The following is a 23,460-nucleotide window of genomic DNA, read 5'->3' on the forward strand; positions in this document are numbered from 1 at the left end:
CTGGGAGTTACGACTCCAACCAGCAAAAGCGCCACTGCGCTTTGACTCAGCCGAGTCAAAAAGCGAAGCTCAATGGTTATCCGGTAGAGCTTCCGGGTCCTTCACAGGTGACGATGGGGCAAGACACGGCCCAGGGAGTAACGACTCGACCTACCTCCGTTCTTGCCTTACTGGAGCACCACTCCGGAACACTGCTCTTCACTAAGCAGGTACGTCGGTGTAAACACAATATCCGACAGCGTTGTACCTCCCGGTTCCTCCCTTTATAGGGCGTGTTTTCCTTGAGTTATGTAACAGCTCTCCTGTTTACATAAGGGCGTGTTTGTCTTGAGTTATGTAACAGCTCTCCTGTTTACATAAGGGCGTGTTTTCCTTGAGTTATGTAACAGCTCTCCTGTTTACATAAGGGCGTGTTTGCCTTGAGTTATGTAACAGCTCTCCTGTTTACATAAGGGCGTGTTTTCCTTGAGTTATGTAACAGCTCTCCTGTTTACATAACCTCTCAACCGCTAAGCATCCTGGGAGATGTAGTCCGTTTTCGCTGGTTACCGTTTTCCTCCCCTCGCATGACAGGAATTCTTGACAACCCCCTTGCAGGAAGTGGCGGATTACCTTCAGTCAAACCTCAGGCGTCCTTTTGACAAGGACGTAAGAGCCCGCCTTAGGTCTGAGTGCCCCAGGCCTGACCTAGCAGCCCGTGTGGCGGACACTCCAGAGGTGGACCCGACCATGATGACCTATCTTAAGAAATATTCTAAAGATCCGAAAAAAGGCATTGACCACGCTTGGCGCTCATGCCAAGATAAACTTCTAGATTTGTCGGGGCCATTGGCAAAAATTCTGGAGTTGGGCCTCCAAGCAAAGGATTCAGGGTCCCCGGTCGATCCCGATGACCTCATTGGTTGGGCGCAGCGTGCGGTGTGCTTGTTGGGCAATGCCAACTGCGCCATGTCAAGTGAAAGGCGCAGATCGATCCTCCTCAAGCTCGACCCGAAATTGGCGGAATTGTCTTCCTCGGAGGCGGGTCCAGTAGCCCAGGGTCTCCTTTTCGGACAACCCTTTCTGAAAGAGCTCACTAAATTCGTGGCTACTTTCAGCGGCCTGGATAAAGCGCAGGAGTCGCTGCGACGAGCCTTCCGTCCGGTTTTCGCCAGGGCCGGACGAAATCGCGGGCGGTCGTCCGGCCGAGGTCATCCCCAAGGCGCCCAGCGGGGTCAACACCACAACAGAGGAGGCTACCAAGAAAATTACGCCGGGAGTTCCAACTTCTACCCCTCCAGACGAGCGCGGAACCGTTTCCGCAGAGGCAGGTTCGGTGGCAACCAAGGAAACCACCAGGAGTCAGGATCTGCAGGTGAGAATTATCAGGTTCAGTTGGGGGGTCGCATTCAATTTTTTCTGCAGGCTTGGCAAACGCTCTCGCAGGATCCCTGGATCCTGGAAACAGTTCAAGGTTACAAATTGGAGATGTACAACACTCCCGTCCAACATTCCCCTCCCCATCCCATCCTTTTTTCCCAACTCGATCAGAGTTTTATCGCAGGAGAAAGACACTCTCTTTTACAGAAGGGGGCGATTGTCGAGTCTCGACTCCACTCCCACGGTTTCCTCAGCAACGTGTTCCTGGTCGAGAAAAAAGGGGGCGGGCACAGGTTGGTTCTGAACCTCAAAGAGTTCAATGGATGGATCGTGTATCGCCATTTCAAAATGGAAGGCGTTCATCTTCTGCGCGATCTGCTGCAGGAGGGCGATTGGATGGTCCGTCTGGAACTGAAAGACGCCTACCTAGCCATTCCCATTTATGCCCCTCACCGCCGGTTTCTTCAATTTCTGTGGCAAGGCGTCTGTTACGAGTACACTGTTCTTCCTTTCGGACTTTCGTCAGCACCATGGTGCTTCACGAAACTCCTTCGTCCAGTCATGGAGTCACTGCGTTCGCGCGGAGTGAGGCTGATCGTCTATCTGGACGACGTCATTATCATGGCGCAATGTCCGCATCTAGTGATGACTCATCTGGAGTGGTCCATTCTTCTCCTTCAAAATCTGGGTTTCATTGTGAATTCTCAGAAATCAGTTCTGGTTCCCACGCAGTCTATAGAGTTTCTGGGCTTTCAGGTGGATTCTCGTACCTGCCAGCTTCTCCTTCCCGCACCCAAGATCAAAACGATCAAGAGAGAATTGAGATCGATCATGAACAAGCAGATTGTGTCCTTACGGTCCATAGCCCGGGTGGTGGGCTTGTTGGCCTCCTCGATTCAGGCCATATTTACGGGACCCCTTCACTACCGAGCTCTCCAAAGATTAAAGATTCAACATCTCCGCAAAGGCCTCAGCTATACCGATCAGATCCCTCTTTCAGAGGAAGCGAGGTGGGAAATGTTGTGCTGGCTCGACCACATGGAATCGTGGAATGGCAGGGCCATTTTCGGGTTCAATCCAGAGGTAGTGATAGAGTCGGACGCCAGCCGTTGGGGCTGGGGAGCCCGCTGCGGTCCGATCTCGACGGGGGGTCGTTGGTCGCCGGAAGAACTCTCCCTTCACATCAATTGTCTGGAGTTGCTGGCGGGCTCGTTCACAATTCGCAGCCTCTCTCCGCAGACGATGAACTGCTGCATTCTTCTAAGAATGGACAACATATCGGCAGTCCGGTACGTGAACAAGCTCGGGGGTACTCGATCTCGCATCCTAGCGGAGATTGCCAAGGATTTTTGGCATTATTGCCTTCAGTACAATCTGTCAGTAGTAGCGGAGTACCTTCCGGGCCGGAAGAACGAGGTGGCCGACTGGCATTCCCGGTATCTACGGGATTACAACGATTGGCGCTTGCATCCTCGAGTCTTTCGGATGCTGAACCTCCTATGGGGTCCCTGTCAGTTGGACCTGTTCGCGTCACGGCTGAACAAGCAACTTCCGGATTTCTACAGCTGGCGTCCGGATCCGGAGGCACTAGCCTCGGATGCGTTTCTTCAAACCTGGCCACCAGTCCTTTGTTATGCCTTCCCGCCGTTTGTCATGATCCCCAGGGTCCTGGCCCAAGCCAGACGCCAGCGGACGGAGATGGTGCTGATAACACCCTTGTGGAGAGCTCAGGCTTGGTTTCCGATTGTTCTGGAAATGTCCTGTGCAACACCAGTTCTCCTTCCTCAGAGATGGAACCTCTTGCTAGATCCTCTCAAGGCTCCTCATCCGTTAGTGATCTCAGGCCAACTACCTCTAGTGGCGTGGCGAGTTTCAGGGACAGATGGAAGGTCCCAGGCCTTTCGGCAGACGCTTCCAACTTCATCCAGCAGGCATGGTCAGATAATACCCATAAGCGGTATTCATCAGCATGGAACAGGTGGTGTAGCTGGTGTGTTCAACGGGACGTCGATCCCACTACAGCTAATGTCTCCATGGTCATGAATTTCCTTGCTTCTCTGGCGTCATCTGGTTTTGCATATAGGACAGTAAACAATTTTAGATCCGCAATTTCCGCTGGGCATGCTCCTTTGGAGGGTAAGCCAATCGGAGAACATCCTCTGGTGTGTAAACTGCTTAGGGGTATCCGGATGGTCAAGACCCCGTGTCCAAAATACTCTTTTTTGTGGGATGTGACGGTGGTCCTCCGTTTTTTGGAATCTTGGCCACCGAACGAGCTCTTGTCACGGAAACAACTTTCCGCCAAACTGGCGATGTTATTATGTTTAGTCTCGTGCAAGAGAGTGTCTGATATCAGAGCTTTAGATCTAGCGGGGCGTAAGTTCGCCCCAGAAGGGGTGACTTTCTCTCTCTCCAGACGAACCAAAACCAATTCCACTTCAGTGACTTATCCGGCTTTTCCGGATAATCCCAAATTATGTGTGGTGCTATGTGTCAAAGCGTACGAGGTAAGTACAGCTAGCTTCCGTTCTGATATGCAGGGTCCGCTGTTCATTTCATTGCAAAAGCCTTTTCGCCCAGTGTCATCAGCTACTTTGGGCGTTGGGTGCGTTGGCTCATGAATGAAGCAGGCATTAATGTGTCTCAGTTTGGTGCACATTCTGTGCGGGGCGCCATGGCGTCTAAGTCTTTTTCCTTGGGGGTGACCCTGTCCGACATCATGAACACTGCGGATTGGTCTCATGAGTCTACTTTTAAATCATTTTATTATAAACCTATAGTGGATATCGCATCAGTGGTGGTGGCTGGGCTTTAAACAAGCATAATCGGAGCCTCCGGTCCTGACATAGAATTAAAAATTTGCGAACATTCGTGACAAGAATTTTCAATTCTATTAAGGACAACGGAGACGAGGATTATCCCACCCGGAGTTTATGTGTCTCTTGCGATGTATATATAAATCAGTTAATGATGATTTTGGATTGCATTGTATTGCCTTCTTTATCCTCTATATTTCCCCCCCCCATTTTATGTCTGGAAAGTTATACCTGTCAGATTGGAACATGGTTTGGGAGATTACCGTTATTACGGAACCTTTATCTTTGTTTCAGATTCCAGTGGCAAGTGAGGATCGCTTGCGGTCCTAGGAGTTCGTTGGGCATGGTTGCCCCTTCTAGATGTGGAGCTCGCTCACCTGTTGTGATCATGTGGGATTCGTCCCGCGGAGCCGCAGTTCAAGTGTTACTTCCGGATGTTTGAGCTGGCAGAGACACTGGTTCAGGATCGCAGTTCGAGAAGGACTATTTGGTTTCAAGTTTCGGCCTTAACAGTTAATGGTCACGCAAAGAAAGAGGAGGTGTCTGCCTCGACAGGACCTTATATGGTTATAGTCTCTATGGTATCATGACACATTGGATTCATGGGATTTGTAGTTTGTAATAAAAAAGGTGTTTTTTTATTGGCTGCTGGGTAGAATAAAGCAAAAAATGAGAAGCATAATCCTCGCCTCTGTTGTCCTTAATAGAATTGAAAATTCTTGTCACGAATGTTCGCAAATTTTTTAATCCTCTCAGTGCCGGGCTCGAGCCAGGCTCTGCACAAGGGCAGGCGAAGCCCTGAGGAACCAGCGAGTGGAGCCGGGTCAGAGAGAGAGAGAGAGAGAGAGAGACACGAACCCGGAAGAAAACCCTCATCACAGAGGGATGGATACTTCAACAGACACGAATCATTTGCACATGCGCAAGGCTCAAAGGAGACACCGATCCCCCGCACATGCGCACTGGACCCATCGCGTAGGACTGAGGAGACACCGATCTCCCGCACATGCGCACTGTCACCCACCCAGCAATGCTGTGAATAAGATGTCTCGGGCGCGTCACTCCCGGCTGAGCATCTACCGCGGCCGACAGCAAGCGGGAGTAGCGGCTCCTCCACGTTATTCTCCATTCCGCCCTCAGGAAGCCTTTTTTCGCCGGGGTTAATCCCCAGCCCAGCGGATGCGTCAGACTGCGGGGATCAGCAGCGTCTTTTCCGGGTTATTCCCCATTCTGGCGAAAAGAGCAGTGTCTCTTCCGGGTTATTCCCCCTCCTATGGCAAGGTTACTCCCCATTCTCAGCCAGGAGGGTGCAGCGTCTCTTCCGGGTTATTCCCCATGCGTCCCGACGAGGCAGCCCGCTGCAGGGACCGGAGCCAGAAGCCGCCTCCTCCCGCCGCCCGTCCCCGGCTGAGGTAGAGAGGGGGCCGGACCCTCTCCGGGGGGTGTGGGTGGAGGGGGGGCTGTGCCGTGGGTCACCGCCCCCAGAATGAACAGGCAGGTGGGGAGGGGGGGCTGTATGTGCAGGAGCCGGGGTCTCAGGAGAGGGGGGCCTGTGGTGACTGCCCCCTCCGAGGCCCCCGGAACGGAAAGGAGACGGGGCCCCTCTTCATCCTGAGTGTACAGTAGATGAGGTGGAGGGGGGGGTCCCCTCTGAGCATCAGGCCGGACCCATGTAAGTACTGGCCCCACCACATATGTGTGCATATGTAATACCACCGCCCACTGCACGTGTGTGACTATTTTTGAGGACTGTTTCCCCTGTGCGTGTGTGTGAGACTCTCTTTACTCCGTGTCTGTAGATCTGTATCGGGACTGTTCCAATCTGTGTGTGTACATATGTCATATGTAACAGGACCATTCCAGTGTGTGTGGTTACATGCGTAACAGGACCATTCCTGTGTGTGTGTGTTTACATGCGTAACAGGACCATCCCAGTGTGTGTGGTTACATGCGTAAAATGACCATTCAAGTGCGTTTACATGCGTAACAGGATCATTCCAGTGTGTGTTTACATGCGTAACAGGACCATTCCAGTGTGTGTGTTTACATGCGTAACAGGACCATTCGAGTGTGTGTTTACACGCGTAACAGGATCATTCCAGTGTGTGTTAACATGCATAATAGGACCATTCCAGTGTGTGTGTGTTTATGCATAACAGGACCATTTCAGTGTGTGTATTTACATGCATAACAGTACCATTCCAGTGTGTGTGTGTTTACATGCGTAACAGGACCATTTCAGTGTGTGTTTACATGCCTAACAGGACCATTTCAGTGTGTGTTTTTACATGCATACCAGTACCATTCCAGTTTGTGTGTGTGTTTACATGCGTAACAGGACCATTCCAGTGTATGTGTGTTTACATGCATAACAGGACCATTCCAGTGTGTGTGTGTTTACATGCATAACAGGACCATTCCAGTGTGTGTTTACACGCGTAGCCGGACTATTCCAGTGTGTGTTTACATGCGTAACAGGACCATTTCAGTGTGTTTGTGTGTCTACATGTGTAACAGGACAATTTCAGTGTGTGTTTACATACGTAACAGGACCATTCCAGTGTGTTTACATATGTAGCAGGACCATTTCAGTGTGTGTTTACACGCGTAACGGGACCATTTCAGTGTGTGTGTGTGTTTACATACGTAATGTGCCATTCCAGTGTGCTTGTGTGTGTTTACATGTGTAACAGGACCATTCCAGTGTGGATGTGTTTACATGCATAACAGGACCATTTCAGTGTGTGTGTGTGTGTGTTTACACATGTAACGGGACAATTTCAGTGTGTGTGTGTTAACATACGTAACAGGCCATTCCAGTGTGTGTGTGTGTGTTTACATACATAACGGGCCATTCCAGTGTGTTCGTGTGTTTACATGCGTAACAGGTCCAGTCCAGTGTGTGTTTTTACATACGTAACAGGTCCATTTTTATACAGTTCTTTTATCGCGCATGGCTACCCAACCAAGGTTCCCCAGCTCTTTGAGAGCCGGTAGATCGGCTGGGGAGGAGCCATTTCAGTGTGTGTTTACACGCGTAACAGGACCATTTCAGTGTGTGTTTACATGTGTGTTTACACGCGTAACAGGGCTCTTTCAGTGTGTGTGTGTTTACATACGTAACAGGGCCATTCCAGTGTGTTCGTGTGTTTACATGCCTAATGGGACCATTCCATTAACTTCGTGTGTTTACATGCGTAACAGGACCATTACAGTGTGTGTGTGTGTGTTTACATACGTAACAGGTCCATTTGTATACAGTTCTTTTATTGCGCATGGCTACCCAACCAGGGTTCCCCAGCGCTTTGAGAGCAGGTAGATCGGCTGGGGAGGAGCTAAAGCAGCCAAGTGTTCAGTTCCTTGCAAAAGGTGGAAAGGGGGCCACAGCATCTTCTGTGTGTGTGCGTAAAAAAGTAACAGGACCGTTTCAATGTGTGTACATACATAACAAGTCCATTCCAGAGGGTGTGTGTGTACACATATATGCAAGTATACCATTTTACTGGGTTTGTGTGTGGACATATGTAACGGGATGATTCCACTGTGTGCACACGTATGTAACAGGAACATTCCTGTGTGTATGTGTGTACATGCGTAACAGGACCATTCCACTGTGTGTGTGTGTGTGTGCGTGCACACACGTGTGTAGATATGTAATAGGACCATTCCACCGTGTGTGTGTTTGTGTACACATACATAACAAGACCCTTTTACTGTGTATGTGCATGCGTAACCGGGCTATTCCATTGTTTGTGTGAATACATATCAGGGCAATTCCACTGTGTGTGTGAATATGTTGGCTTCTAGGACTGTTTTACTATGTATGTGTATTAGGATCTTTTCGCTTGGTGTGTAAATCTGTATTGGGATTTTTCCAATCTGTGTGTGTACATATGTAATAGCACCATCCCACTGCATGTTTTTCTGTGTGTGAATATGTACCATGACTGTTTCACTGTGTGTGTGTGTAAACCTGTTATAGGACTGTTCCAAAATGTGTGTATACATATGTAACATAACCATTCCACTGTGTGGATACATAACAAGGCCATTCCACTGTGTGTGTACATTAGTAATAGGACCATTTCACTGTGTGTGTTTGTTCATACATTACAGGACCATTTCACTGTGTGTGTGTGTGTGTGTATACATATGTAATAGGGCCATTCCACTGTGTGTGTGTTTGTGTGTGTGTATATATGTAACAGGACCATTCCAATGTGTGTGTGTGTGTGTGTACATACATACGTAATGGGACCACTCCGCTGTGTGCGTAAATAGGTAACAGGGCCATTTCACTGTGTATGCATGTGTGTACATATGTAACCAGTCCATTCCAGTGGGGGTGTTTCTACACATATATGTAACAATACTATTTTACTGGGTTTGTGTGTGTGGGCGTATGTAACAGGACGATTCCACTGTGTGTGCACACATATGTAACAGGAACATTCCTGTGTGTATGTGTGTACATGCGTAACAGGACCATTCCACTGTTTGTGTGTGTGTGTGTGTATATGCGTAGATATGTAACAGGGCCATTCCACCTTGTGTGTGTATGTACATACGTAACAGGCTAATTCCACTGTGTGTGTACATACGTAACAGGAACATTCCACTGTGTGTACGTACGTAACAGGACCATTTCACTTTGTGTGTACATACGTAATAGTACCATTCCAGTGTTTGTGTTCATACATAACTGGACATATGTAACAGGACCATTCCACTGTGTGGGCATGTGCTGATGTCCAAAGGATGTCTTTCACATCTCTTGGTATGTCTCCTTGATTTCACCAGGGTAAGCAAATAACCTCCACTATTGCTTGTGTGCAAGTGAAGAGTCATTACTCTGCCCAAGTGATGGCCATCATTGTAGCGTCAGTAATTTTCCTTTGCTTTTGAGTATGTTTTCAAACACTTCCAAGACAGAACTTCTGGTGTCAGGCCATCAATAGAATTATAGGTGTATCTGTAAACTACAGGCTTATTTACCTCTAAGGAGTTGCACGTGATATTACTTATAACCAAGAAATGAAAAACATCCTCATCATGGAGAGCTACATATTTAAAGTTGTGGGTGATATACGGTCCTACATATTCTCTTCCCCCTGTGCTCCTGATTCTATGGTTCTGCTATTTTGAACGAGAGGAGTCATGATGACCATTCCTCTTTCATCTTCCTCTTGCTAACTGGACTTCAAAAATAGCATTCATCTGGTGTCCTGCTATCTGCTCTGACCCTTGTAGGTGCCTCCCTATCCCAAATATCTAAAAAAACAACCTGTTTAGTTATGCTTCCCCACCCAATTCAATATTAAAAACACAGTACCTGGTGTTCTACTACTATCCCACGCCACCCTTGAAACGCCCTTCCATTCTTCAGTATTTAAAAAATACTTGGTACTTGGCATCTTGCCACTCTCCCTCACAGTCTTCCCTACTCCTCCCTACTGTGAGCCATGTTGGCAGCGCTTCTCTGAGAGCCATATCAGCTCTATGTGGCACTCCTTGTCAGCCTGTAAATGCAGAGACCCACAGCTAGAACAGGAAATGATGGCTGGTGAAGCCAAAGTGCATCCATTTACTCCCAGCCTTTTTGCTTATATGGCGATTGCATAGAAGTAGGGTAAGACTAGTCCAGGCGCATACCATTTTGGTTTGCTGTGATGTTCGGACACTTGGTGAGATACAGGATCACCAGGGAAGCGAGCACTTCCCTGGTGACATCATAGTATTGCTGTGTAGTAGTAACCATGAGAAAACAGATATAGACGCCTTCAGTTCTGTACATAACAAACATGTCCTGGTCATCTCAACGCCTGTGTCCAGATTGCATTCCTACAACTTAAATACAGAAATATGCGTAATCTTTTCAAATTGAGTGCATGTGTACTGAACATTCCGATATTGGCACATATTTGTATGTTGGTAGGTGCCTCTTGTACATCCGCTAAAAGAGGTTAAAATCTGTCAATGGGTTAGTGATGGAAAGGAGAGGGGTGCACATGCGCTCTGGTTGGAGGTCCTGAAGTAGCCATAGTAGTAGTCTTTGTAGAAAGTGGCTAATCAGGTTGAAGTTACATATTTATCAGTGCAATTTTGGTCATTTCCTACAACCATCCTATCTGAAAAATTACTCTTTAGTCTCCCTGGCATTACATCTCATAAACCAAGCCATAGTCAACTGAACAGAAGCATGTCCTCGGATCTCAGGTAGAAGACGTGGGTCTGATTTAGAGTTTGGTAAACAGACTGCTCTGTCATAAATGTGACAGATATCCTGGGCACCTTACTACAAGTGCATTAAGATGTAATGTACTTGTAATAAGACCGATGGACATCTGTCAAGTTTGTGACTGAGTAACCAGGCTGCCGAACTCTATATCGGCTCCTCAGGCTGTCCTCAGGGGCAACCTCCGAAGGGTATATTGAGTAAGGTTGTTCCCTAGCATTTAAAGAGCAGCAAGGCCAGGTGAGAAAGGATCAGGCAAACCAGTGACTCCCTTAGGCATACCATATCTAATTTAGGAAAATGTTCTTCAAACCAGAGCAGACTAGTGACATGCCTAGAAGCAGTTGACGGGTCAGCATAGCTTTGTCTCAGAATGAGATCTATAATCCATCAAATACCATACCCAGCATTATTTGAACAAAAGGGACTGTTGGACATGGCCCTTTCTGAAGGGTCTTCTCCAGACCTTTTGGCTTCAACCTCCTGTTTTCTTAACCCGTTTGTGTTGGCTTCTAGGAATCTGTGCACTTTAGCATTGCTAACCAGTGCAAACATGCTTGTGCTGTCTCCTTTAAACATGGTAAGTGGCTTACACCCAATTAGCACAGTTAATTTACTTGTCAGTTTCTAGTAAAGTGGTGCTACATGTACCCAGGGCGTGCTACTTAAACAATACTAGTTGGCCTGCAGCGCTGATTGTGCCACCCAGTTAAGTAACCCTTTAAACATGTTTCAGGTCTGCCGTTGCAGCCTTTGTGTACAGTTTTAAACTGCCATTTCGGCCTGGCAAAATAAACCTTTTGTCAGGTGTAAGACTTCTTTTTAATACATATAAGTATCGCTGGGGTAAGCCCTAAACAGCCCAGAAGGCAGATGCAGTGCATTAAACAAGCATTTACAATGCAATGGTCTCGGCATTGTTAAAGTTAGAGCTATTGGCATTGCTCATGACATTATTTTTGTTTATGTTTTTAAAACATTTAAAGAAACTGCATTGTTATTTGCTGGCCTGCTTTGCACCTGGTGTCGAATTGCTGTTTAGTGAAGTTCCTGAGACTGGTGGGGAAAAAAATGGCAGTACAAAGGACGTGAACCTGACCACGGTCAGTCTTTTAGGACCAATTTCACTTTTATTTACTATGCAGACCGCATTTGGAAGGGGGCAGTTTACAATTATCACATTAGCCCTAATAAACGCCACCTACAACAAGTAAATTATGCCGGGTTGAAATATGTGATCAGCACTTTAATAAGCACATAAGCACTTTTTGCACGAAGAGCACTTTGCTTCAGCCTTGGCATCAGGCGTGATGTGAAGAAGCAGGCTGGAACTGAGAACATTGCTCCCTCTAACATGTGCTAAAGCAAAAAACGAACTTTTACGATGAGCTACTTCTCAGTCGCCATAGTTTATAAGAAATATGAATGTGTAAATGTCTTTTTATTATTATATTTATTAACGATCGTATATGCTATTTTATCGTATTGCAATGGTTTTTTATAACCATGCTAATAAACTATCTATCTATTTGCCTCGCGTGTGCCCTCTGTGAGCTGGGGCCACGCATGACAACAGTTTGCACGTCACACATGGGAAATTTAGCAGCTAAGTATTGCACATTGAAGATAATTTCCGATTTCTGTATTACATGTATGTGCAACGTATGTGTGTGTATTTGCACACACATTCTGTATACATATGTATGTGTATATAAGCATTTCAACGGGTGTACGTACTTGTGTTTATGTGAATTGGCCTTTGTGCGCACGTGTACATACATGTAGGTGTGTATACGGCATGCTATATGTAATCGTGTCTGTATACGTGTACATAGTGTATAATATTCTACGTCTGTGTGGTAACTGCCCCTGCTCGTTTTCTCGTGTGTTCCTGTGCTGGGGCCGTACCCTGCTGTCTAGTATCGTCTGCGAGAGCACCCCAACCCCCGTCCATTCACATACCAGGTCTCTTCCCCCTCCGCCCCGCGAGACACGATTGTGCCAGCTCCGTGCCCGCTGGAGCTGACCTAGCGTGAGAGTGAAAACACTACTGTAGTGCACTACACCGCACGGTCTCCGGGGAACCACTGTCGTGTGCAAGGATGTGCACAGCAGTAAAGACACTATGCCTCTCCACTCAGCCTCCTTGAGGTAGCACCACGGAGTAGTACGCACGCCTCACAGTGACTAATTGTGAATGTGAACACTTTTATAGAGCACTACCTCTCTAAGGTGTTTCCCTGAGGTACAACTCACGAGCACATGCACGCCTCACATTGATTAAGTGTGAATGTGAACTCTTTTATAGAGTGCTACCTGTCTAAGGTGTCTCCCTGAGGTACGACTCTGGAGTACCTGCACAGCAGTGGCCGGAGAGACATATCTCGAGCACTTTACCTCTACTCAGAGGCACCCCAATTAGACGCGTGCCTCACAGTGACTCAGTGTGAATGTGAACACTTTTATAGAGCGTTACCTGTCTAAGGTGTCTCTATGAGGTACGACTCTGGAGCACATTCGTAACGGTGACCGGAAACATATCCCTTGAGCACTATACCTCTACACGGGAGCACCCCGGAGTATCCGCGCACCTCATAGTGACTAAGTGTGAATGTGAACACTTTTATAGAGCGCTACCTCTATAAGGTGTCTCCATGAGGTACAACTCACGAGCACATGCGCAGCAGCGACCGGAGAAACATCTCTCGAGCACTATACCTCTACGCAGGAGCATCCAGGAGTAGTCGCGTGCCTCAGTGTTTATGTGAACACGTTTATAGAGCACTACCTCTCTAAAGTGTCTCCCTGACGAACGATTCTGAAGCACATGCGCCGCAGTGACCAGAGACACATATCTCGAGCACCGTACCGCTACACAGGAGCCCCCCGGCGTAGATGTGCCTCTCAGTGACTACGTGTGAATATGAACACTTTTATAGAGCACTGCCTCTCTCAAGTGTCTCCCTGAGGTACGACTCCGGAGCACATGGGCGCATAACCGTGACTGAAAAGCACAGTTATAGTGCACTATACCTTTACACAGTCGCGAGGGTACCACCCTTAAGTGCAAGCGATTGTAACGGTGACTGTAAATGTGCGTGTGTCAGGACACTTCTATGGATTTTTGTACCACGAAGCACTACCGTCGCAGTACCACTCTGAATCCAGGTGTGCAGGGGGCACAGGGAGATACCCATGGGCACTTACCTCACAGGTCAGGCTAGCTGCGCAGACGGTGCCTCAGCAGGTGGGCAGCACTCCCAGGTTTAGCGCTTCGTGCACCTTTATCCGCCGCTGGTTCGTCCTCGAGGCGCCCTGGTGTCTCGGCTTCAACTCACACTTAATCGCCTGGTCCCTCGGGAAGCTCTGCTGGGGGCACACCAGCTTGGAGGTGGTAACCCCCTTCATTCTTTGCGAGTGTGAATGGATGGGTCTCGCCGCGCGTGATTCCCTCCTCCGAACTTTATTCATAAAATGTGTGGCACGTCCAGTGGCACCTGGAGTGTCTTTGCTGTGTACTTACTTCGGCATCATTGTGCAGTTGTAATATAGCACTTATAGCATTTGCGTTCTTTTCATTCCAAGCACTCCTAATCTGGCTGCGAAAGGAGCCGAAGTAGAGAAAAATGAAATCGAAGTGACCAAGATCACACGCCGTGCTATTGGGGAAGCAGAGATTAGAAGTGGTAGTTTTATTCCGCAGTTGGTGTCTCACTCTCAACCCCTAGCACACCTTCGCATCTCTAAGGCTGGAACGTGTTCCTTGGCATTCCCAAAATCCATGTACACGAAACTGCTCTTTCTAGGTGCCATGAGTCCCCCTGCCAGCTGCTACTGAAGTTTTCCTCCCCAGCAGGATGATGGGTGGGTTGAGCCCTCGTGGCACCGAAGAAGGACGCCTCCTCGTGGAAGACTAGGATCCGGGGCTTGTGGTCCGTTCCTAGAGAGCACGCCTAGGACTCGAGTCTGCAGGGGGAGAGGGTGGTGGTCAAGCACAGACCACATCGAAATAGCTCCTCCAAGGAACACAGCGCTTTTGGGGATATATTCTAGGCGCATGCCTTCTTTACGGCTCTGAATTTGCGCCTCCCAGCAGACAAAGCTACGGTGTTTTCGTTTGCGCTTTTCTCTCTTATGGATAGTTCTCGTGGCTGTTTCTTTCCAGACTGGGAAAGTTGAGTTGGGTATAGTCATTCAGCTCCGGGATATTTGCACACGTGGCAATGTAGCTCTTTGAATGCTCGTACCAACGGTAGGCGCAAAAGTAGGCGCTAAAACTGTCTAATTCTGAAGCGCGCGTAGCAGCTCTACCCTAAGGCAGAGAATCGCTGCTGCAGTTAGAAAATACTTCACCGGAGACAGTCTAATCACTTTTCACCTGGAAATGTCGAAACATTAACCTCCGTGGAGTTGTTTGAAAAATAAAACCCAAATTCCGACTAGCAGTGCTTGCTCGACTGCGCCCCCCAGTAGGTACATTTAAAACAACATTCTCTGTTTTTCATTGCAGTGCTTCATTGCAGTATTCTACAAGTTCCTGATGTTTGACAGTTAAGTAGTCTGGCTGACCGGGAGCAAAGGTAATTTGTCTAAGAACACACAATGTGCGCGTCAGCTTACAAATCGGACGTTATTGCTATAAATACATGGACAACGTGTACGTGGTGTCCTTGTAAGTGTTCGGTGTGAACGTGGAAGACACTTCCACACCCAGTTCTTCATAGCACCGCCACCACTCTCGCCCGAATGCCATCCCCCAATCGGATACTATACAATATACAGAAAAAGGTGACACCTTACAATGTAAAGCTCTAAGTAAAAAAAACATACGCGGGAGTAAACCAAAGCATACATAACAGAGGTCAGACGTGTGCATCAGAAACATTTGAGACACTTTCGCGACGCGTGAGCGCAGGGTTCAAGGGAGTGCCGCAGCGTGGACTCCCATGCGTGGGGGAGGCTGGCGTCGTCCCCTCCTGGGCTCGGCGTGTCACAGCCTCGCGACGGGGTTTGGTTAAGATATTCCACTAACCAGAAGAACAAAATATGTCTCCCCAGTCAGCCCTGAGAGACGGCTTCCTTCATCTGCCCTCTTCTGGAGGCGGCTTCTATTACTCCAGCTGTCAGGACGAAGGGTAGCCCTAATTACCGGCGCTAAGGCAAATATAGCATCCTCATCTGTGCGAGGGTTGCAGCTTGTGTGTGTGTGCGCGTGGGGTGTGTGATCCGGGGCTTGTGGTCCGTTCCTAGAGAGCACGCCTAGGACTCGAGTCTGCAGGTGGAGAGGACGAGCACACCACCGCCTTTCTCCGAGGCGAAGCAGAAATGCCTCGGAGAAAGGCAGCGGCGGATTCGGATTCGGGGGCGTGTTTTTCTTTTCCATTGGCTGGAGGAGAGAGAAACACGCCCAGCGAAAAGCAACGAAAAAACACGCCCCCGAATCCGAAAAGGACGGGGCTTGTTTTGCGAGACAAACCTCTTCTCCAATGGCTGGCCAGCATTTAAGATGCCAGCCAATGGAGAAGAGGAGAGAAGAGGGGCGGGTTCAAGCCCCTCTTCTCCAAGTCATTATATCTCGCGAGCGAGACTGCGCAAGCGCAGCCTTCGCTAGCCGAGACCTAAAAAAACGGAACACCTACTTTTAACATGTCATGGTAGTGAAAAACTCCTTACTTTGGTTTTTCACTATTGCATGGCCTACCTCTTCGATAGGATAACATTGGGTTACCATATCACATTTAATAAGTGATAACTTTCAATTAGGAGAAGGTAGAAATGTCGAGCTTGGTATCTAAAGAATTATTATTTAAACCCCTTTTTAATGGTAAAGTCGGATTTTAAGTCACAATTCTGAAACTGGTGCTTTTAGAAGGTTGGAATTTTCGTGTCCACATCCATTTGGTGCCTGCAGCCTGTATACATGGTTACATAACTTGGTGTAACTGGTAGTTGAACTTTGTGTATTACTTGATGAGGGGGAGGAGCAGTCACCTACCATACTTACACATCACAAAAGCTCTGCCTCAGCACACTAACAAAGGATTTCACTCCAGTCTTCTGTGCTCCAAGACAAGCTGGGGTCCAGTGCACAAAGGAAGGAAAAACCACCTTGAACCCAGCAGTTATACTCTCGCCTGTGAGTCTTGGACCCCAAGTGATGCCACTAGAGTCCTGCTCTCCTGGAAGTGAGCCTGAAGGGCTTCTGCTAGCCCACCTGGGGTCCTGTTGAAAGAACTGACGCAACGCGATACACCTCCACGCAGCTCTGCTTCAGAATCACTGCTGCACAACACATCCTAGACATAGGACCTCGCATCGCAGTCTCAAGCTCTTCTGCAGTGCGGCGCATCCTTGACGCAGGCCTTCGCGTCGCAAACCACTCATCGACTGCATCCGTGACACCGACACAGAACTTATCATCGTAGTCCTGCAGGTTCTTCAGAACGGCAGTAGCACGACACAGGACTTTGTGCCGGAATCCTTCATCAAATTCATTCGAGACGACACTTGAGCTCGCTGCACAAGCCCCCATCGATTGGATTAATCGGAACGGCCACTGTGTGGCGCATCTTTGATATAGGACCTCTCATTGCAGCCCGCAGGTTCTCCGAAACCGACAATATAAAGTAAAGTAATGGCTAAAGTATTTAACACTTTTAAGAGAGAACTAGTAATGCTGGATCCTTGGTAGACCATTATCTGGGGGCACGCTAGTATACAATTTTTTTCCAATCCAATTTAAGTTCAGCATGGCTGGATTACTATTTAGCTTGTATTAGAACATTGTAATGAAGAGAGTAACCAATGTTTTTGTCCTTTGTGTGGTGAGGCAAACATGGAAGCACTCCCCACTCAGGGCCCCAGCAAGTGGACTGGATTCACCCCAGCCTTTAAGTTACCAAAATGGGGTAACAGTAACTCCTAGGGTGCGGAAAATCAAGCCCATTACACATTGCACCCTAAATGTTCACTATGAAATGAGGAATTGCAGAGGGAATTGGTAATTCCTGGTCCAGTTCCCAGCTCTTTTCTTTTTTCCCTGTGGGTTTGGTTGTTTTCTGCAGCCGGAATCTCTGGATGAAAGTAATAAGATCCACAGTTTCCCTCACCTCATTCCTCTTCTCATGATTCCGAGGAGGCCAGTAACTGTATTCACAGCCCCATTGGAGTTCAGAAGCCACTCGTAATGGTGGCATCAGATCCTACTTGGTACTGTCCTTCTAGTGTTAGTAGCCGATAATCCTTTATAAATGGCATAGTTATGCTACCATGGGACCCACCACTACTAAATACCTCACGGTCTATCGTCACTTTCAGACTTTTACATCGACCTTGAAGTTTACCAAACTTTGGGGGGGAAAAGTGTTGCATGGTCTGTCATGCAGCCTGCAATGTGTGTAACACGTCTTTAGTGCTGTGTGTCACCGGTAACTTTGTAATGTGATCCAATATTGCCATTGAGGGATTCTGGTGGCATCATAAATCACGAGGCTGAATGGTTTATACATGTCGCCAGGGTCTTAAGATGGCGATACAGGACCATAATGCACATGTTACACATTATGTATTTTTTTTTCTCAATGTTACAAGCTTATTCTAGGGTGGTTAGCTAGAAAAGGCTGTTTTCTCAGAAGTGCAGTTAATAATGGGCAAAGATTGACATCAGAATGTTTAGTTTTGTTTACATTTAGTGAATAAAGTGTTAAAAACAATGGGTAATGATGAGGGCTAGTAGATTTATATGATTCTGTTGCTGCAGAATTTACCGCATCATTACGGATTTACCAAATATTTTGCTCATTTACAAGAAATGTGGTTTCTTTCTCCATTGAATCAAAATCCTACTGGTAGAGAATGTGCGTACTTTGCTTTTTGTGCCACAAAATACCTTTTCTGCAACATTTTGTGCTCCATGACGCATAATCTGTTTTTCCAAGAGAACTGTGAAATAGTTTACATAATTTGTTCCCTGGTATGAAGTCAACAAAAATTAACTATCAGAACAATGTATCTGTGGTATGGGCTTTAGAAGCCTACTATCTCAACGGTTTCCATGCAGGTGACGGGTACAACTGTTCCGTCATCTGTGTTCAGCTCATATGTAATTCTTAGTCCCACAGTAACAAGCTCACACATGCTGAAGGAAGACTGCTGTCTTCCCAGCATGTCTCTCTGTACTTCGCGCTTGCAGTGCTAATGGGGAAAAGGAGGTGGGTGGATGAGTCACAAGAGTTAGGAGTGGTTGTCAGTTAGAGGTGAGTGCTTGTGACTGAGCATTCTTGACTGATAATAGCTGTAAGTGCAGGGAGTTTGGTCCGGGTGGTATGACATTTGCTGTGGGTGAGAGGTGTGGAGGACTCTGGGAGACATGTTTGTGGTTGCGCTGAGTTAATTTGTGAGTTGAAGTGAGTGTCTGAATGAAAGTGAATAAGTTAAGTAATAAGGGAGTTAATTGTATTTATATAGCGCTTACTACCGCATACGAGGTTTCCAAGAGATTTTCGGCGAGTAGCACGCTATCCTGGACCCCAAAAAGAATTAGTGGTAGATTAGTATAGTGAAATTTGAGTTACCCCTCTTGTGGGCTTAAAGCCACCCCCTGCTTTTGATTTGTTTGTTTCAGTGTCCTTTAAAAATCCTTGCTTGCTAGTGGTCAATCCTGCCTTTTTGTCCCTCCTTTTCTCTTTCATTCCTCCCACAGAGACGGGACTAACTACTGTATCATTACGCTTTGTCATGTTTATGTGTTCTTTAGGGGTCTTTTTTTCGTGGTTTCCTGCTTGTGTTTGGGGAAGCTTCATTTTGCAGAGCAGTCTTGCTCTGAGCTTAGCTTGGTTGCAACGCTGTTTCTGTAAATTGGCCTGTGAATCATGCTGAGTCATGGTGATATCTGGGTGTTCCAGAACTTGACCATGACTCTGGCTGGACAAAGATCATACTGAGGCAGTTGGGTGGATGAGCTGTTGTATATGATGTACCTAATAAACCTCAAGAAGAAACCTTGCCATCTCCTCTGATTCATTGGAAGAGTTCACCTCTTTAACACTGGCGACGACTGGGAATTTCTCTCTACAGCTCAACTCCAGAGGATCACTTTTATATCAACATTCTTACTTCTAACAACATCCCTAAGACAGAGACAAGACTTTTCTGACTTCAAGTGAAGTAAGATTGTTAAATTTTTATTCTTATGGATGACTGTGATACCTTTTTGCCTCAAAACTAGTTTAAGCTGAAAGAGAACACTCTCTTTTTTTTTCTTTAATAAAACTGATTAGACTGCTCGTTTAAACTATCTTTTGCTCGTTTAAACTATCCTTTTAAAAGATGGTGATAGTTGCTGCAACGAGTTGTGAGCCCTTCTGGGTGCTTCCTGCATCAAAGTTTTTATTTGGCCTGTAAAAGAAGACGGATTTGCAAAGTTCAAGGCTAATGTACAGTTGGAATTTACTTTCGAAATTGTCCCCGAGCTGCTCCGTGTCGTTGTCCGCATTGGTTTCATGACGTCCCATTCCTGTCACTGAAACGCAAGCGGAGTCTCACCGTTGCCTGGTAACGAAGGTTCCTTGGATTTACACGTAACACTGACGCCTCTCCGTCATTGAAACGCGTGAGAAAGGTTGCCTTGTTACGAATATCTCTACCACGTGGTATGGACGTCTCACCGTCACTCTAACGCGGGCTGAGACGTTTTCCTGTCTGCATGGATACTCCTCGGTAACGTAGATCATCATTCTTCTAGCGCTGATGCGCACAGCATTCTGCGGAGAGGTTTTCCTGTCTGGATGGTTACTCCTCGGTAACGTAGATCATCATTCTTCTAGCGCTGATGCGCACAGCATTCTGCTTGTGAGAACTAATTCCTTTCTAACAAAAAGGGGACAGTATTAATATTTCTTTCCCCAGCTTTATTTAAAATTTGCATGATCAAAGCAGGCATGTCGCGCTGATGCGCACAGCGTTTTAACCTGCTGATACTTTTGGGTGTGTTACTTGCAGCAAAGCATGGTTACGTCGCGCTGATGCGCACAGCCTTATGGACTTAAGTAAAACACAGTGCAAATAAATAGAACAAGAATAGGAGGTTTTCTTGCGCTGATGTGCACAGCTTTAGGTAGAACATTTAGTACAAGTTGCATTTTCTGTCTCCAATTTTTCTTTTAATTAAAATGTTATGACTGATATAGCTTAGCTTTATAGTGTACAAGTTATATTGCTTATACAGTTCATTCTTTTTTTGTTTTATTTCATTCATTTATTTATTTTTAATTTTAATTATTCTTGCTGTTACATATCAACTATGCAGAATGTAACTGCTGCACCATTTTTTTCTACAAACACCTGGTGAACCTCCGATAAAGTGGTCTAAGTGGAAAAAGGTTTTTGAGCGATATGCTCGTGTATGTGGCACGTCTCTTAGTATTGAAAGGAAAACAGCCTTACTTATGCACTGTCCTGGTTCCGAGGGTCAAGATGTTTTTGACCATCTTCCCAGTGTTCCAGTTAATGCTGCAGCGGGCCTCAACGAGTTTGAAATTTGTATGTATAAATTAGATCTTCATTATCTACCCAAGGTTAGTACTATACTTGAACGTTATCACTTTGGGAAACGGATGCAAAAAGAAGGAGAAAGCATTGAGAACTACGTCACAGATTTAAGGAGACTAGCTTCCACCTGCAAGTTTGACGCGCTCATTGAGGAAAGGATACGGAATCAGTTCATGTTAGGTTGTGTTTCTGAGAAAATACGCGATGAATTGTGGTTAAAAGACGAACCGACGTTTGATGAGGTTTTACTGGTGGCTAAGAGAATTGAGCATTCTGTTGAATGCGTTAAAGAAATCAAAAAAGATTTGTGTAAAGATGTTGCGAGTATGAGTACCAATCCCGTCCCAGATGATAGTGTTAAATTGAAAGGGCCTCAATTAAAATCTCAGGTGAAAGACAAACAGCTCAGGAAACCTCGTCCACAGTTTAACAAAGAGAATAAATGCTTTCGTTGTAATAATAGTGGTCACTGGGCCAATGACAAATCCTGTCCTGCTTTGAATGCTGTTTCTCATACTGTAAAAAAAGGGGTCACTTTTTCATGTAGCTTGCAGGATTAAATCTCTAAACAAACCATAAATGAGATAAGACAAGAAGATTTCAATGAGAAACATGATTTTGAGTGCGGACAAATTATTGTTCAAGTAGGCAGTGAAGGTCCTTTGGATTGCATTCTGGTAGAAGGTAAAAAAACGAAGATGTTATTTGACTCTGGTGCAAAGATAACAATTGTATCGAATAAATTCTTTAATGAGAATCTCAGCAGCAGAATTAATCTGCTTAAGCCTGACATCTGTCTTACTGCGTATGGTGGAGACCCTATTGAATTAAAAGGGTATTTCATTGGTCTGATTGAATATGAGGGTCGGTATGCATCTGGGAAAGTGTATGTTTCAAAGAAAGGGGACAGCATCATTAGTTGGTGGCATCAAAAGGACCTGGGAGTCATGTTAGATCCTATTAATGATCCTCCGATAATCCTTAAAGGAATAAAGAATGTGGAAACAGTTTGTCTTGATTCACCCTTACAAGCACAACTTATGGCAGAGTTTCCTCGTGTGTTTGGTGATCAATTGGGGTGCTTGAGGGGGTATAGTCACAAAATAAAATTAGCTCCAGGTTCCACACCTGTTTCCAGTAAAGTTCGTAATGTCCCTTTTAGTGTCAGGGATGAGATGTTACGGGAATTACAAAAGCTTAAATCACAAGGAATTATAGAGGAAGTTGAAGGCACTTCCTGGTTGGCTCCGGTTGTAGCCGCAAGGAAATCGGATGGATCTTTGAGGTTATGTGTGGAGCTCAGACAACTTAACAAGTGTGAGCTTGTGGATAAGTACCCTTTACCTAATATTTCGGAACTTTTAGGCATGGTATGTGGTGCAAAGGTGTTTAGCACCATTGATTTAACATCCGCGTACCATCAAATTATGCTTGATGAATCTTCCAGGGACTTAACTTCGTTTGTGACACCTTTTGGAACATTTAGATTTGTGAGGCTTCCTTTTGGTCTCGTTTCTGCTGCCTCTGTTTTTCAGAGGGTTATGGAGAAGGTGCTGGTCAAAATTCCTGGGGTTTTTGTTTATCAGGACGACATCTTGGTGTATGGTCCTGATGAGTTGGAACATGCAAGGAGGGTTCGTTTGGTCTTAGGCAGTCTTGCTTCTCACAATCTTACTATTAAGCGTGAGAAGTGTAAATTTGGTTTGGACAAAATTGACTATTTGGGCCATTCTATCTCTGCAGATGGTGTAGTTCCCAAAGCTGAATTGGTTAACACTATTAGGGATCTCAGTCATCCCTCATCTAAAGAAGAACTAATGAGCTTCCTGGGAACGGCGGAATTTTATAACAAGTTCGTTAAGAACTTTGCTGAGGCCACTCATAATATGAGGAATTTACTTAGAAAAGGTGTCAAATTTGTTTGGGATCAGTTTTGTGAGAGAGAATTTGTTGATCTAAAGGGGAAGTTACAAGCAGCTCCTAAACTTCGCAATTTTGATCCAAAAAAGTTTTCAATCATATCCACTGATGCCAGTCTCAAAGGGTTAGGTGCTGTGTTGTATCAAGGAGGGACCAACCCTGAGAATACCATAATGTTCATCTCTAGGAGTTTGAAGGGGGCGGAGTCCAGATATTCAGTAATTGAGAGGGAGGCCCTGGCAGTCTACTGGGCCATCAAGAAATTAAAGAAATTTCTGTGGGGAACGTCTTTTATGGTTAGGACTGATCATAAGCCGTTATGTGAGGTTTTAACTAACCAGGGGATTGACTCCATCTCACCAAGGATCTCTAAGTGGGTTGTTGGTTTACAAGGTTTTGATTTTTCGGTGAAACATGTGCCAGGTTCAGAAAATTTGGTTGCAGACACACTCTCAATATTAATTTCTTCTGATCATGCTCTCTCTCATGATGACTCTGATTTTAACCTACCTCATGACTTTGTTTGTGGGATTGATTTTAAGATAATTTCCCAAAATCGTTGGTCTTCTGCATGTTTGGAAG

The 23,460-nt window shown here is 46.2% G+C and overlaps 1 protein-coding gene across 4 annotated transcripts in view; it reads left to right on the top strand.

Annotated features, from left to right (window-relative positions):
- Nucleotides 1-5,195: 5,195 nt before the first annotated feature.
- Nucleotides 5,196-23,460, top strand: part of LOC146783126 (uncharacterized) — a 72,384-nt gene continuing 54,119 nt past the window's right edge. For 2 of the 4 annotated variants that reach the window (XM_085638816.1, XM_085638818.1), the window contains exon 1: nt 5,196-5,587. The gene's annotated coding sequence lies outside the window, so the exon portion shown is untranslated. Of the gene's footprint in view, nt 5,588-5,731; nt 5,848-23,460 lie in introns of those variants that run through there. The other 2 variants (XM_085638819.1, XM_085638817.1) reach the window with 2 other exon arrangements.

Source organism: Triturus cristatus, chromosome 12 (genome assembly GCF_964204655.1).
Source record: "Triturus cristatus chromosome 12, aTriCri1.1, whole genome shotgun sequence".
Classification (NCBI taxonomy): domain Eukaryota; kingdom Metazoa; phylum Chordata; class Amphibia; order Caudata; family Salamandridae; genus Triturus; species Triturus cristatus.